The 17,296-nt window shown below is 39.6% G+C and overlaps 1 protein-coding gene across 2 annotated transcripts in view; it reads left to right on the top strand.

The window, feature by feature from the left end:
- The window catches only part of TMTC2 (transmembrane O-mannosyltransferase targeting cadherins 2), a 411,733-nt gene that overhangs the window by 138,058 nt on the left and 256,379 nt on the right, over positions 1-17,296 (top strand). The window lies entirely within an intron of this gene.

Raw genomic sequence — 17,296 nt, 5'->3', positions numbered from 1 at the left:
CTGGTTGAGCCACCCAGGTGTCCTATCTAACACTTACTCTTGAAGTCTTCCCCTTGAGATGTGATTTGGAAATATGTTGTCTGCTTGTCATAACAGCAGCTTTATATATTTGTTTAAAAGTTTATTTTATTTTGAGAGACAGGAGAGGGGCAGAGAGAGTGGGGGGGGAGAGAGAATCCCAATTAGGCGCCCCCCACTGTCAACACAGAGCCTGACTCAGGGCTCAGAAAAAAGAAAGGGAAAGAAGATCCGAAGTGGACTCTACTGACAGCAGAGAGCCTGATATGGAGCTCAAACTCTGAACCGTGAGATAATGACCTGAGCTACCCAGGTGCCCCCTTATCCCATGAACCATGAGATCAGGACCTGAGCTGAAATTAAGAGTTGGATGCTCAACTGACTGAGCCACCTAGCCGCCCCATGGCTTTATTCTTAATGTGAGTTATAGTGGAACTTGACTTGCCTCTGGATTAACCATCTACTGAGGTCTGCTTGATGCAAAATATGTAGTAAAACTGAAGCTCAGGAAATAAGGCTGGGTTTAAAAATTAAATGACTGAAGAAATAACAATGGTGACTTCTCAGTAAAGAAAATTCAGTTTTAATCGAGTTGAATTCTGGAAGTGGAACAACTGTAAAAAAATTGGCATTATTCTAATTGTCTGTTTTTGACATTGTTGTTTAGAGACTGTAAGGCTTTTGGTCAATAGAAAACTCAATAAATGCAGAACACTCCTTGGTGAAGTCCCTTCCGCTCCAGACAGCTTTCCAGTATGTTGTACTAATTTAGCATCATTTAGACTATTTAGTCAGTGCTGTTAGTTGCAAACGAAATGGTGTGGCCAGAGGGAATTGACCAAAACAGTTATGCTCTTTTATTCTTATTCTGGAATAACCCAAGTCAACCCCCTCCCAAATTATAAGTGGGAGGGGGCAAAGGGCCTCTGCAGTACAGAGATAACAGGGCTGGGAGCAGTGTGGTGTAGAATTAGCATTGGAACACCAGTCCAAAGATCTGTTTTTTTCTAAGTTTTCTTCTTACTCACTGTATGATCTGGATGACAGTCTTTATTGTCTTCACTGAAAAGATAGGAAAAGCATTTGTGACATTGCATGGTGCCTATAAAAATATTTTGAAAACTAGAAAGTTCTGTACATACATTAAGTAATCATGGTTATTATATAAACTTCCCCATCGTTCTTCTCACTTCCTTTCACCACTCTCGGAATCCAGATGGAATCACGAGATAAAATAGGCTGGTGCAACCAGTGCTGACTTTATGGTGGTGACAGCATTGGTGTCGTGATGTCATCACCTCGTGACAACTGTAGCTTTGTTGTTCTTTGTTGTGTTACTCTCCTGCTATCCTTTCCCTCCCTCAAAATAACTAATGCACCATAATCAGTGTGCAAACAGTGTTAGTCCCAGAGTAGTTGTTTGTGAGCATAGTGTAGATAATGAAACTCTTGTTTGAAAGTTAAGCTTTTGGTTGAGTGCACTTCCTACCATGATGATCATTTTCAGCATGTGGAGCCCATTAAGCAGTGTTCGAGCTGGATTCACAGTTTAATGTGCTAACACTGCATCTGTTTCTACCCTGATGATAACACCTGGATCAGTTTAGAACTTATGTAGAAGTTTAAGATGTGGTGTAGTTAATTTCTAAAACAACTGTTGATCTTTATATGTGTGAACCCCATGGTCTTTCACATTCCAGATGAATTCACTGCCATTTGAACATGCTTGTACCTGTGTGTGCTTTCAGAATGGGAAATAAAAAACACGTGCCTTCCCCTCTAGGAGGCTTATTTGCACTTAAATTCTGATGGGTGACAATGATGAGATTATTACTATTTTTTTTTTCCTTTTGGGATGGATAGGAAGATGCTTTTATGTTGTATTTCTTCTAACCTTTATCAAATGTTCATCTAAAATGAATAGTTGATGGGTTGTTTTCCTACCTACTTTATCAAAACATATGAATACACAAAGTCCAACCCATTTAAGATTCCATGAGTAAGTCTTTGATTCCTCTTGGGAGCACTGAAATGGACAAGCATTAAAAATTAAAGAAAGGCAGTTCTGTTACTGAGACTTCACACTTTATCTCTGTGGCTGGCTAAAAGCAGAGTGCCGGTTCGCTGGAGCTTTGAGAAATGACTTTTCCCAATGACCCACTGCCTTTTAAAGACAGCAGAGCTTGGAGTTCCTTTTTAAAGTGCTAAATGCCCTTGGAGAGTTGCAGTACAGTTATATTCCCATTAGAAAGATTGAACTTCTCTCCAGGATGCCCTCAAAAAAGAAACCATTAGAAGACAGGACCAATAGAGCATTTGGGATGCCTATTCTGTTATCCTCACCAAGGCAACTTTTAATGTTCATTTTTCAGTGTGAAAATCCATCTACTCTGAGTGGAGTGACCATGATAGAGAGTGCCCTTGCTCTTTTTCATGAGGTGATCACATTTCTGATCTTCTAGATTATAGAGTATCAACTCCTCAAGATTGTATTCCAGGCTGTCATAAATTATAGCCTGTTCGCTGCCCACCCGCATAGGATTGGCTTATATGAAGACCTATAAAGAGAACATTTTCAAGTATTACGTTCACTTTTTTCTTATCGGCAAAGATACAAGAAGTTTAATACATATTGTCCCGCTTTTTAGAAGTTGCTGTCTTGGGGCGCCTGGGTGGCGCAGTCGGTTAAGCGTCCGACTTCAGCCAGGTCACGATCTCGCGGTCCGTGAGTTCGAGCCCCGCGTCGGGCTCTGGGCTGATGGCTCAGAGCCTGGAGCCTGTTTCGGATTCTGTGTCTCCCTCTCTCTCTGCCCCTCCTCCGTTCATGCTCTGTTTCTCTCTGTCCCCCAAAAATAAATAAACGTTGAAAAAAAAATTTAGAAGTTGCTGTCTTGGAAAGCAAGGAGTTTGTGTGTGATTGGAAATGGTGGCAGTAATTCTTTTCCTACTTTGTGCAAGAAAAAATAGGGGTAGCTTACAAAAGAATAGTTTGCAGATCACATTACAATTGTTTTGTTAGAATTGGTGATCTTCAGTCCAAAAGAAATACCAAGCCCAGCTTCTTCGGTGGTATGCAACTGTTATTCTTCCAGTGAGGCTCCTTCCCAGAATATTCTAATTAGGCTGTGCACTATGACATAAGCCCTGTGACTGTTTCTTCTTTCTGTTACGCTTGTTGATCCTGTCACTTAACTTTGCTGTTATCCATCCTCCCTGATGAATTAGACTGCTACGAAGATCTTTCTTGTGTTTTTAGATGGGCTAATGGGCTTAACTTATCATTCATACAGGCAAAATTTCATATTGGGGCGGTAGAGGGGAAAGGAAGAAAGGCCTGGAGAATATGCTAAGAGAAAAGATAAACAGCACCAGTAACTGAGTGCTAGATACTGACCAACATCTTAGGAAAACGAAGTGCTCTTTTATGAAGTCCAGAAAGGCAAGAGAGGTGATTTATTATAGTAACAGTCCTTTGTTGAGCACCTACTATATGTCAGGAATTAACCTCCTTATCTTAATTTTTATTTTCTTTTATCTTTACCAGAATCAGTAGGTTATAGATGAGAAAACTGAATCACTCAGCCATTAAGTTTAAGCAGAAGAATTTGAATCAAGATTAGGCTAACTGTGGCGTGTGTGTGTGTGTGTGTGTGTGTTCAACACATAACATGGATTTTATGAGTTGCCTCAGATAAAAGATGAATGCAGATTTTTAAAAAAGTTTTATAGTTTGAAGTGAAAAATTAGATCCCTTGTGCTTAGATTCCTTTGATTGAATACTGTCTTCCATTCTTTTTTTTAATAGTTCATGTCTTTATTTACTGTTTAATTTTTTTTTTTTTTTTTTTTGAGAGAGAGTGTGTGAGTAGGGAAGAGGGGCAGAGGCAGAGCGAGAGAGAGAGAGAGCACTCGCGGGGCTTGATCCCATGACCTTGGGATCATGACCTGAACTGAAATCAAGAGTCAGATGCTCAATTGACTGAGCCACCCAGGCAACCCCCATCTTCCATTTTTATACCTCGGTCTGCTTGTTCATTTCCGCCTTGTGCATTTATTAGCTTGGTTACTTGCATGTTGAAAAAAAATTGTTTTATTGGAAGCAGCCAGTGTGTCAGAAATTATGTTTAGTGAAGGCAGTGATGGTCACAGTGGAATAAAAATGATCCTGTGGTCTGGTTTTGGGGTTTCGGACTTAATGGAGGCTAGCTGAGTTAGCAGTCATAGATAATGGAGTGCTAAAGAAGATGTTCCTAATATCCAGCTCTTTCACATCTGACAATTTGGGCATTGGCAAAAGGATAAAATATACCGTACTTAAGATTCTTAAAGAGACATGCTGGTGCTTCATAACACATGTTCATAACACGAGACCTGAAAGATCTGATATCTTTCATTTAACATGCAGCAAGTGTATTTTAAGTGCCTACCATGTAATTTATTTAAAGAGCTACAGAGCAAAAAAGTGTCAGGGCTTCCAGAAAACTTCCTTAATTTATTTCTTGATTATTAAAGTTTGGTCGATGAATGGCATCTATGTTAGAGAGCACTGTATATTGAATGTCCATAAATTTTAATGGTGGAGCTAATATCTCCTTCTCTCCTCATTCTTGGATGAAATATCTCGTGCCTTCCATGACAAATTAGAGAGTTGCTAGAGGTTTGTGGACCAAATGTTTGGGTACTTTGTGTAGGCTCATCTGTGTTAGTTTTAAATTAGAGTGTTTTCCTCCTTGCCTATCTGTTTTTCATCAGGGATCATATATTCTTGTGTCCAAAAAGACTCTCCGATTTAGCTGTGAGGCTGATTTTATTGTAAGGATGTCTGTGTATCCTGTCATCACAGGCAACCTTGGTGAAACTTCCCATGTTGTGTGTGTATGTTGCTGCAATATGTTCAAAGTCTGATCTTTCTCAGATGTATGTGTGTGCGTAACTATTTTATAGCTGAAAAAGGGGTGCAGGCTGCAAAATCTCTGCCAGAATATGTTTTCTATTATATTTTGTAATATGAAATTATAGGTTAGTTTTTGGCTTTCATAAAGCTGCCTTTTTCACCCGTCACTGGAAGACAACTAACACCTTCCTTTGACTCACGTTTTCCAAGACTCCTTAGTGTTAAAAGAAGACTTTCTTTTTGAAATGCAGAAATTAAAAGAATATGGTACAAAAGCATTTTTTATAGCTTTATTGAGTCTTGAGGGCAGATATATGGATTCCAGACAAAATGCAATAATAGACTAGGATTTTACTTTCAAATCGTCTTAGAAACACTTCTCGTTGGAGATTTATTGTACATGTGGAGGAACAGAGCTGCTTTGAAGGTTAAATGGAATAGTTTGGAGAACAGTGTTCAAGGTCTTTCTCTGCCTGGTATTAAGTGTGTGTTCTTTAACTAACTTAACCCGTCCAGCTTCAGTTTCCTCCTTTCTGGCAGTATTGTGAGGGTAAGATGGGTTAGCGTATGTGTGCTTTGTAAGCTTTGTCAATCTCAGGATAAATATGAAATGGCGGTAGTATTTTATTATGTGTGTTTAGTTAATGTTAATTCCCCATTGGCATGATCAGGAAATGCCCCCCCCCCGCGGTAGAGAGCATAGATAAATCCTGGCAGAACTAAGAATGAGATACCTCTTAAAGTCCTATTTATACTCACAAAGCAGTTCAACCCCTGTCATCAAAAACACAGCACCAGGCATAGTGTTGGAGAAATAAGACTTTTGTGTGGAATCTAGTTTCTCTGAAACTCTGCAGGATAAACAGAATAGTGTATGTAATTATATACGATGGTCTCTATGATATAGTTGGTTGTTTTCTTCTGTAAGGGCTGCTGGAACAAAATCCCACAGACAAGATGACTTAAACAACGGAAACTTATTTTCTCTTGGTTCCAGGAGGGAAAAGTCTGAGATCAAGGTGTAGGCAGGTTTGGTTTCTCTTGACGCTTTTTCTTGGCTTGCAGATGGCCACCTTTTTGCTGTGGTCTCATATGGTCTCCCCCAACCCCCATGTGCATTTCTAATGTCTTTTTAAATGTTCTTTTCTGATAAGGGCACCAGTTAGATTGCATTAGGACCCACCATAATGGGCTCATTTTAACTTAATTACCCTTTTAAAGGCTTTATCTCCAAACATACTCACATTCTGAGGTACTGAGGCTAGGGATTCAACGTACGAATTTTTTGGTGTGGGGGGGCGGGGAGTACAATTTACCCCATAAGGCAGGGAGAGCAGTGGATGAGGAATTGAGATTTGGATTCCCTTGTGGGCGGCTCTGATCTTTACTTATGCCATTGCCCCAGGCAAGACTCTTAACTTCTCACGTCCATATCTGCCCACATCCATTTACTTCCAGGGTGGTGACAAGGATTCAAGATCATCATGAACCTGAGCACATTTTGTGAAGTGTAAAAGCATGATACAAATGCAAGGTGGTATTATTCCATGAACACCTGTGAAGGATACAGTGGCAACATGTGGAAATTTTTAGGTAGGAAAGACAAAGGATCATTGCAAACATTTTGCTAAAAGAAGTTTTTTTTTTTGGCTATTGTCTTTGGCTACAGGAGAAGCATGGATAAAGGAAGGTGACGTGGTTAAGACTTAATTCAGAGAAGACAGGGGTTAGGATAACAGATAGGCCAAGCATCTGGACATTGCAGCACGAAATGTCTTTCCTCCCCCAGTGCCCGTTTTCCTAGAGTCTATTAGTTTCTTGGTTTAAACTCCGCCCCCCCGCGCCCCCCCCCCCCAACAACTTCCATGGCCTGTCAGTACTCAGGCTGAGAGCTCTTGGTGGGTTCACAGGCAGTGAACTTTTCACTTTTCCTGTTTACCTAAATGAAGGTTATAGCTTCTCCTTAAGGATGTGATTTTTTTTACCCAAGGTAATACTTGAGTAGTTGGGAGAACTACCATGCCCTTTAGTATGTGTTCTGAAATTTGTAATTTTTACATACAAAGGCACGTGTTTAAACTGAAGAGGTGTATTCTCAGCTTGCCATTCCTATTTAGAGTGCATTTGGATAATCTAATCCTTAAACACAAAGATTACATCTTCTTTTATTCTGTAAAAGCACAGAGAATAAGGCCATGCACAAAAAAAGATGTTCTTGACATCTTCATGGTTATACTTGTATTTGTTTTTGGAATCTGGGACCCAATAGAGACCATTCATTTTCCGATGCTTTGAACTTCATTAAAAAAGTTATAATCTGACATTTCTTCTCTTAAGAAATAGTGAAACATTTGTAATTTTTTGTAAATAAAAAAATTATAAGGAACCAGCCATCCTTTAAAACATCACTGATGCTCAAGACCCCATTGTAAGGAAGCAGTATGATATATTAAAAAGGAAAAAAAAATTAATCATCTTTTTATAGACCTAAGGATTTATGAAAACATATGAAACCAAAATTCATAAATGATATAATGTAGTATACTAAAGTGGTTCATATACTTGAATTAACTTTTTGGAACAAAACAGCTTCATAGTACCCCTTCTGGTACTAATTTCAAGTCTGGAAAAATAGAAATAAGGATATTTTCATTAAGCTTTTAAGTTGAGGCTCTGATTCAATTTAGTACAGTGTGAAGGAGGGGAGTTGTGACTATAATATTTTATTATGTCAGGATGGCATGATATGGACACAGTGAACAAATCATTGTATAGAAAAATATTAATATTTTCGTCATGCAAATTGCAAGGCACTGAAACTACTTTAAGGTGTTAAGCTAATATTAAAGTAGAGGATTCTTTTAATCAGTGAAATTAAACGCTTGGAGTGTGGTGTTCCTGGTAATTTCAGGCTGTTAGTTTTGGCTCTAATCTCGCAAAGTGCTTTTCATATAAATACTTTAAAAAACATCTTTAGGCATCTGACTATTTAATTTTGAAATGAACATGTTTCTGGGGTGTCTAGGTGGCTCAGTTGATTAAGTGTCCACCTCTTGATATCTGCTCAGGTCATGCTCTCACCGTTGTGAGGTCAGGCCCTGGGTCCAGCTCCACGCTGAAGGCAGAACCTGCTTGGGATTCTCTCTGTCCCTCTCTCTGCCGCTCCCCTGATCATGCTTGCATCCTCTGTCTCTCTGTCTGTCTCTCTATCTCCCACTCTCAAAACAAACATTTTTTGAAAAAGAAATGAGCATTTTTCCTTTCAATGAATTATTAATTAGCTTTCAGGGGCAAAGTTTTTTCTTGGCTATTTCCTATAGAAATTCTGAAAATGACAGCATTGATTTATTTGAGGAACTATAGATACTTGGAAAATATTTAACCAAGGTTCCTTCTCTGCATTTTCTCCCAGTAAGAGAAGGCAGGTGTCTGGGCAAACTCTAGACTTGGGTGAGAAAGAAGCTGCCTCATCTGAGGACGCTCTAGGAGACTGAATCTCTAGCAGCTCTGGGCTTAGGTTACCTGCAGCCAGGACTGCTTTTAATTAGAAACTTCTTTTTCTTTTCTTTTCTTTTCTTCTCTTTTCTTTCCTCTTCTTTTCTTCTCTTCTCTTTTCTTTTCTTTTTTCTTTTCTTTTTCTTTTCTTTTTTTTTTTTTTTGCTGCGGAGACCATGGTGGGAAGGGCTGGGGAGCGTTGCTGTGTTAGATGAAGTTCGTAAAACTCCTTTATTGCTCATAGGAAAAACTCCTAAAGCGATGGAAGAGGGGTCCATGAAGAATGTTCCTTTAGTAACAAGGCTGAGCATTCTTAGACTTCCTTTGCACAAAGCAAGCAATTACTGGTGGCCCTGTCCCCTGGATGTCTGACAACAGCCGTTTATTATTCCAGCAGCCTCTTTTCATTCAATGTCTACAGGGTGGCAATTAAAAAAAAAAAAAGAAAAGAAAAAAATTGAAGTGCCAGTTGTTTAGCACGTCACCATCTCTTCCACTGAAGGGTTTACAATCTTAGTGGGGCAGCGGCGGGGGGATGGGGTGGACACCAAGATAGAAACAAGCCACTTTAGTAGTGTGTTACATGTGAAATGATAAATTCATTCTAGAGCTTAGTGCCTTCTATTTCTGCTGGGACCTAGAGACCTAAGTATGCTTTTACCAGTCCAGCAACCAACACTGAAATTTACTTGCCTACCTTAAATTTCTCAAGGAATCTGAAATACATTGCTTATCCCCAAACTAAGATGGACTGCAGATGTTATAGTATTTCTCATTCCCCCATCCTGTTAGCCAAGTATTTGCATATTAACTGGAGCTTTCTAAATATAATGGCTTATCCCTAAAGGACTCTAATGAAGGGATTATAGGTTAAGTGGCAAATGAATGCCAAAGACATTTGGGTAAGCCAATTAACCTGATGGTTTTTCACAGTTAATTATCATTGAATGAGCAGAGGTTAGTGCCCAGAGTGAGTGAACTACTTTTAGATGAAATTGATAATTTCCTATATACTTGAAACAATGAAGAATTTTTAAAAGCACTTTTTCAGAAGGTGAGTGCAGTTTATTGGTACCAGTCATTTCTAGTTAGACTTCATCAGAAATATATCGAATGCCTACTATGTGCTAGGTTCCAAAGGATAAATTAGATGCCTTTCTACTTCTTAAAAGTTGACAGTGCATTGGGGGAATAACAGTGCATTGGGAGGTTCTGACAAGACAACAGCCAAATCAAACCTGAAGACCTTTGGGAGATTGATATCCAGCTCAATTCCCCTCCATTCATGAAGGACATTAGTACAAGGCAGAGTAATGCCAGTGCTTCCTGTTGCTCTATTCCTCAGACTTCGCCCTAGCAAACTAACCTATTGTCTTTTTTCAGCTCCCAAGCTCACCGCTTTCTGACCCGACTCATGGTCTGTGAGAATATTGACCATCAGCCTGGCAATGTCTTTGCAGCTCCCTTACTCCTTCATGTAACTCCTTCCATGCTTTTCTCTAGGAAGCTTTTGGATCTTCTAACACTGTTGGGAGTCTGTTTTGTTCTCCTATAGCGGTAGGGATTTCATGGTAAAGTAGTGTTTTTCGTAGTACAGTGAAATTGTCTGTACACTTACTTGCCTCTTCTATTAGGCTGTTTCTCAAAGTTGATGGATCTATTTTGCTCACCATTCTATCTGCAGTGCCCTTTATGTAAGTGTCTAGTCTATCACTGAATAAATGAATATATATATGGGTGAGCAAATAATTCTCTCTCTCTCTCTCTCTTTAGTAAATAATTTTCTTATGACAAAATTCCTTTTTTGGGGGGGCAGTGATTTTCAGTTGGGGATGGAAAAGGGAATATCAGAATTCCTTGTGCCCCATTTTCAACACGTTGATTTCCTCCTGCTCCTTCTGAAATATCTTCCACATATCATCCCATTTAGGAACCCTGTTAATTGTATTAAGAAGTCAGAGTTGTTAATGGGAATGTGTTAGTACTCAATGTCAAAATTAAGCATATTTGCAACAATAGCTGTGAACGATGTTGGGGGAGACTGTGGCACCACAAATGAGCATGGGGGATTGTAGCATACTTGGACGTAGGTAACTGAACAGCAGCCCTGGCAGAGGAAGGAAAGGAATGACTTGAGCAAAGGCCTAGAGGCTGGGAAGTTAGGATGACATTGAAATGCGTATGGAGAAGTAATGGGAGATTGGCCTAGAAGGCATAATGGGGATGGCTATGAATGCTGGGCTGTGAAGGATGTTTATTATGGTAAGAAATAGGGCATGATGAGGGATTTTTATGGAGTAGAGTAGTGGTGTTAGACTTATATATCAGGAAGTTTTTCTCTCTCCATAGCATGTGTATAGTGGATCAGAGCGGGAAAGAAAGCAGTCAGGGATAACTATTTAGTTCAGTTTAACAAATATTTATTATGAGCCTAATATGCGTTGGGCACTGGGAGAAAACATAGGGCCTGATTCCTTCCATGAGGGGACTTAACAGCCTAATGAAGGAGAGAAAAATGAACGGGCAGTTTTAGTAAGCATGTTAAGCTGTACAGGCAGGACGTAATGAAAGCCTGAATGAGACTAGAACAGAGAAGTTAAAGGTAGATTCAACGGAGACTTGCATGTTGGATTTTCTCTGAGGTTCTGAACAGTGTTAAAATATTCTTAACCAATTTAAAAATGGATGTAGGAGCAAAGAGAGAAGGAGCCCTCACGCACAACCTTGATAACAGTGTTGGAGGAATGATGGTACTTAATGAGGGACTTGTATGAAAAAGGAGGTAGATGGTGGGGAAAAGTACTGGGATTTGGTCTCACCAAGTTAAGATGCTAAAAGGGCAACTAACAATATCGGTGAGTCTAACATCCTGTTTTGTTTAGCACCCTCTTGGTTGTAGATGTCCAAATGACCATTCAAAGTGACTCATGAATAAGGAGCATTTACTGGTTTATTTAACAGTGTTATTAGCTTCAGGCATGATGGGATCCAGCTGCAGTAGGAATGGTCTCTTTGTCTCCTAGATCTGGGTTCTTTGGTGTTGGCTTCATTCCTAGGCAGACTCTGTTTTCAGGGAATTCTCTAGCAGCCCAGTATTTCATCTCATTCTCAAAAGAAGATGTTCTTTCACAGTAGACTCTTGGGGTTGTATTTGACTCTGATTGAACTGGCTGGCTGCTAAATCAGTTGTTGTGGCCAGGAATGAGGATGGGGGACTATAGTACATTAGTTGGCCAAATCATCGATGACCTTTCATCAGGAGGTAAGGGCAGCCTCACCCTATCCATATGGACTAAAAGTCAATGTGGGTTATTCTCAAAAGAAAAGCAAAATAGGACACTGTTAACTAGAAGGGGCCCCAAACCACAGCAAGTATCCATTACACAGGCTCTGTAATTTTCAAACATTTAAAGTTAACATTGCTTCGTTTGATCTTCAACATAACAGTTTGTGGGAAGTGCTATTATCTGACAACCATAGGTAAGGACACTGAGCTTTTGAGAGACTAACTGGCCAAAGGTAGTACTCGCGGTGGTAGTAAAGGAACCAGGATGTCATCACTCTTCCTTCCATTCAGGTGTGGAGATCAAGTGGGCAGTTGGAAGTGGTGGCTCATGAACAGCACCCAGACTGGAGACACAGCGGGAGAAGGCAACTCTTGAGTTGGAGATGTTGCAGATGATTGACCATAGAGGTGGAAAGTGTAGAGAGAAAGGTCAGGGAACAGAACCAGGAAAGAAACATCCATATTTGGGAGAAAAATGCGAAGGAGATGCTAGTCAAGGAGAGTTAGAGGTAGCCTAAAAGGGAGGAGGAAACTCAGGAGACTAATGTGTTAAAGACCAAAGGTAAGACTTCATAGATGTGTATTATCTTGGGAGTATCATTAAAGCTTAAAGGAATTTTAAGTGAGATAGATACTCATGACCATGATCCGGAGATTTTGAAGGCTATAAACATAATGAAGGCTAGCAGCACTTGCTTGGTGTTGATGGTAATACTAATACTAATAATGATAGCAGCTAACATATAACATATATGATGTTATATATACACATTATATTACATGTAACAATGTACTTTCTGCTTACTGATTTACTCCTCACAATGACCCTGTAAGACATGTATATTTATTATCCTTATTTTACAGATGAGAAAACTGAGGCACCCTGGACTCTAGTTTCATTGGCTCTGGAGTCAATTTTTTTAACTTCTGCAGTTCACTGTCCTTCCAGGGCATGGACAGGCATCCTTGGGTAGCACTGAAGTAGGGCAGGTTAACAAAGGTCATTCTTTTTCTTCTCTCTCTTCTAGAGCCAATTTCAACCCATCATTTGAATTTTCTTTTCTTTTTTAATTAAAAGTTTGTCCTCTACTCACCTTTTAGTAGAACAATTGAAAACACTTTTGGAAGAGGCTGCCGTTTGATATTTGAAGAATGGAAGCATCATTTCTGCTCTGATGGACTCATGGTCATTTATGTGGGTGTTTGTGACAGAAAAGGTCAACGGACAGAAAAAATAGCAGTGAGAGAAACACACACAAGGACAGTTAGGATGGCAGTGTCACACCATTCATCAGTTTTACAATAGTGTTGGCCTTTGTCAACATTTCCTAAAGGAAAAATCATAAGGCAGCAAAAACAAAGAGCCACAAATGAACAAAACTGGAACAGGTTAAGACCTCTTTGAAGACTTGAGGGACTGGATGTTTTTGCTTCAACAGACAGTCTCTCAGTCATGTGTTCTCTGGAGAATTCTGCCTGCAACTGTTTCTTTTTCACATCTGCTGCTCCGATGTTCTTCACCTTTCCCGGAGTGGAAAATTTCCTAATTCCTTAGTGTCTTTCTGAATTTTCAACACCAATTCATAGCAGTAACCTAAGAAATTGTATCAGTCTGAAATTTTGTTTTGAGTTAAGGTTTTTCATTAGCTGAGAAAGAGCAGAAGTAGTTTTGCCATTTCCATTTTGGACTCTTGTAAGAAAATGCAAATGGATGAAAATCTATTATGCTTCGTGTTGAATGATTACCTTTACTTCTCATTTTGCTGGCAGATTATTTAGATTCTATTAAAGCCCTTTTGGTTCATATTTTTCTTAATATGATGTGAGGGATGCGTAATACATCCCTTATCACTGACTTGCATGTGTGACATGACTTATATACTAAAGCCCGGGACAATTTAGTCTTATTTCATGTCTTTTGCCATAATATTCATTGGCTAACTAAAAACCTGCCTAAGCAGATAATACCCATCAGAGAATTTTATCATATTAAAGTCTCCCTTAGTATAACATGTTTTGCACATGGGTAAAGTGTTCCTTTGCCTTTCAATTTTGTTCCATTAAAACTGTCCCCTAAATTTTTTTCTACGGTGTAAATTTAGGCCTGTGTCTCAGCAAAGTTTCCTCTTGTGGCAAAACTATGAGATTTGTGAATTTTGTTTTTTGTCTTGAAACCCTTGTTTTGTGAGAGTTAGATATACAGTATATCTTGTCGGCTTCCACAGATGACTAGATTTATTGCTATAAATATAAGAAATTCTGGCAACTTTGTATAGCTTTTTTAAAGAATACATGCTTCCCCCACCCACCCCCCGCCCCCCGCCCCCTGAGAAAGTCTTTGTTGAGTTGGTTATGGAGCTGAACTAATAGCATGTAGAAAACCTGGTTTGAAGAACCTGATTCTCTATCCTATATGGATCCGCCGTGAAAGGGTGAAGTATGGTCCTGAACAAAATGTGCTTTCCAGCTTTCCTCACTGCATTAGCAAAGCCTTCTCCCAGAATGCTTTGCCATTGAGCTTTCTACTGCCCTGACTTCAATGGCAAGAGTGTTTCTGCATTGATATTACATAAATTCACATCAATATCTAGGTTAATGTTTAGTAGAGGCCAGTTGGCTTTTCATTCTGAATTGTTTGAAATCGGCTGTGACAACGCTGTTTGGCAATTTGGCAGTTTTTCATATTTCTTTTAAATTTTAATTATAACCCATCAAGTCTTAAGCAGTTACTTCTGGGTTAGACTCTTGATGAATGTCATAGCAGGGTGTTTTAATTTAATGGATCCAGAGTAACATCTGTTTCTAATATTTTAAAAGCCAATTTATATGGAAATTCGTTTAATACACAGTCAATACACGGAGACTTGTAAAAATAAAAATAAATATGGAAAATCAAACCCCTGTGATATAGTAGGTCTTCTGTTAACAAAGGATTTCACTGATGGCAAGGTTCAGCTGCTACTACCTAACACCCAAGATATCACAGCTTAAACAAGATAGCGATTTATTTCTCATACTCACAAAATGGTGAGGTAGTTAGCTTAAAGCTGGTATGGTCTACCATAATAGGGACTCAGTTTTCTTCAGTCTTATTGCTGTGCTCTGTGGAGCATGACTTCTATTCCTAAGGATTCCCTATGGCCCAAGATGGCTGCTGGAAGTCTAGCTATTACATCTGTGCTTCAGCAAGAGCAAGGAGTGGGGGAGGGAGGGTATAATGCTAAGCTTTTTGCTTTTAAGGACACTTTCCAGAAGTAGCGTGTAGCATTCTGCTTATGTTGCACTGGCCAAAAAATAGTCACATGATCGTATTTAACAGCAAGGGAAGATAGGAAATGAAATAATTTTTTCAGATGACTATCTACCCAGCTAAAAACTAAAAGATCTATGAGTACGGGAAAAGGGGAGAACAGACATTGGAGAACAACAATCTGTGCCACACTGAATATTTTTTAAGACATGATTTTAATAGACCTCCAGCCTTTTATTGAGCATCTAGAAAAGTCCAACGAGTTCTCATGAATAAATAATATATGTAGAAGGACTAGCATGGTGTTTGGCTCAAACAAGATAATCATGACTACTGTTGATAGGTTTTAATTCTAACCCCCACTTGCATCTAATTTCAGAGACTATGAGTCAGGCTGACTTTAATAAGGGAGTTTTTGAACACCGTACCCCAGTCTTTATAGAATAGTAGCAACAACAGCTCACAGAGCCCAGATGTCATTGGCGCTAGGTCTCCAGAACACTCTTACTGGCAAAGCAGTATTCTTTGCTTCTCCATATAGAAGATAAATGCACAGTTGCGAGTGTTTGTTAGCTGTTTTCAAGGTGAAACTATTATTGTTACAGAAACTAAAGCTCAGAGAGGCTAATTGGGAAGCGAGTTAAAGAAGCAGTTGAAAATGAGCATTGCCCCATCATTTGACCCCAACTGGAGTACTAACTGTTATTTCCTCTGGCTGTGTCACCTTGGATGGGTTTCTTAATCTGTTTGGATCTGTTGCGTTTTCCTGTTTTTGAAGGTGCTCAGGTAAATTACGGAGCATGTTTCCCCTCAGTCCAGGGCTTTTCCAACCTCGTTTTGGTAATATTCATGTGGAGATTCCTTTGATCATGCCTGCCTCACAGTGAAAAGCTGAACCGATGGGGGCTGGAGGTTAAAGTCATCAGGTGGCTTTCTATCACATATTCTTCAGCTGTACAAATGCCCACAGCCTTCAAAAGCCCTGACATCACACCAGGCAAGAGGCTTCTAATAATGGAGGCCTCTAATAATGTCTTGACCTCTCTCTGTCCTTCTAACTCACGTGCCTCTATTGTGTTCTGTAAGTATGGAGATGGACTAGGGGTACAGACATTCAAGATGCCACCTTGATCTCTGGAAGATATAATGGCATAGAGCAGGGATCCTTCAAACTGAGCCATTTACAGGCCAACATTTGTACCTTGTCTGCATATACCAGTACTGTGGGTTCCTTAATATTTGTCTTTACGTTGAGTTTTTAATTTTTAACAGCTTCATTGTGAGCAAACATCTGTGAAATCCAGCTTCGATTTGATAATTAAATTTCCTTTCAAATACACATTAAAATAAATATATCCATTCAAATTTTTACCAGGTTTGCCTGTGTATCTTCTAAAATACTTGCAGTGGTAGGTAGATCATCACATTTTGGGAACTGCAACAGAGTGGAAAGAGCGTGAGCCATGAAACTCTACCCTGCTGATTCCAGCTGTGTGACTTTGCTACTATTATCGATTGATCATTCTTAACCATAATTTGTTCACTTGAGAGATGTAGATAATATGTACCTTATCATTTACTGTAAGGATTAAACAAGATACAGCCAAGGAGACTGTTACAATGCTTGGTGGATAGCAAGTCCTCAGTGAATTACTAGGTTATCCTTCCTTAAAGTCTGTTTGCAGATACCAGGCATGCAGGCCTGTAACTGCTAGTTCTCAGAAGCAGGATACAAGGCACTTGGTATGGATGATTGCAAGTCCTGTGAAAACTCAGAGGGAGAAAGGCTGAAGCTTTCTAGAATGAAGGAGAAAAGGGAGACATTTGGATGAGGGAAGAGGCATTCTTCCTAGCCTCTCCAGCTCTCCCTTGGGTACTCAAAGTGTGGCCCAAGGACCAGTAGCATCAGCATCACCCAGGAGCTTGTTAAAACTGGCATCTCCGGCTCCTCCCCAGACCTACTGACTCAGGACCTGCCTGTTAGCAAGATCCCCCAGTGATTTGTGTGTGTGCATGAGAAGCAGTGCTCTGGGCACAGATATTCTGTCTAAGGTATATTTCATTTCTAGTAGGGAGTTAGTCCTTGCTCTCAGCAGATCTCTGCACCAAGATCACCTGCACGAGGATCACTAGTAACACCTGCACTGCGCTTTATAGAAGATGCAGATTCTCAGACCTCACATCAACCTGCACCTGTCATCTGCATCTTTAGCCCATGCATTCCATGATTTTTTAAGGCCGCTGTTTGACAACTGCCGTAGTAAGTCTTAAACCACCTATAGAAACTGCATTTATTGTTAAAACATATTTGCATTTGAACAAACAAGAAAACTTTTGAGAAAGAGAGATACAG

Source organism: Herpailurus yagouaroundi, unplaced genomic scaffold (assembly GCF_014898765.1).
Source record: "Herpailurus yagouaroundi ecotype Mexico unplaced genomic scaffold, PumYag 182, whole genome shotgun sequence".
NCBI classification, from domain to species: Eukaryota; Metazoa; Chordata; class Mammalia; order Carnivora; family Felidae; genus Herpailurus; species Herpailurus yagouaroundi.
The sequence above is the reverse complement of the archived record's forward strand: the minus strand, read 5'-3'. Positions and strand labels throughout refer to the sequence as shown.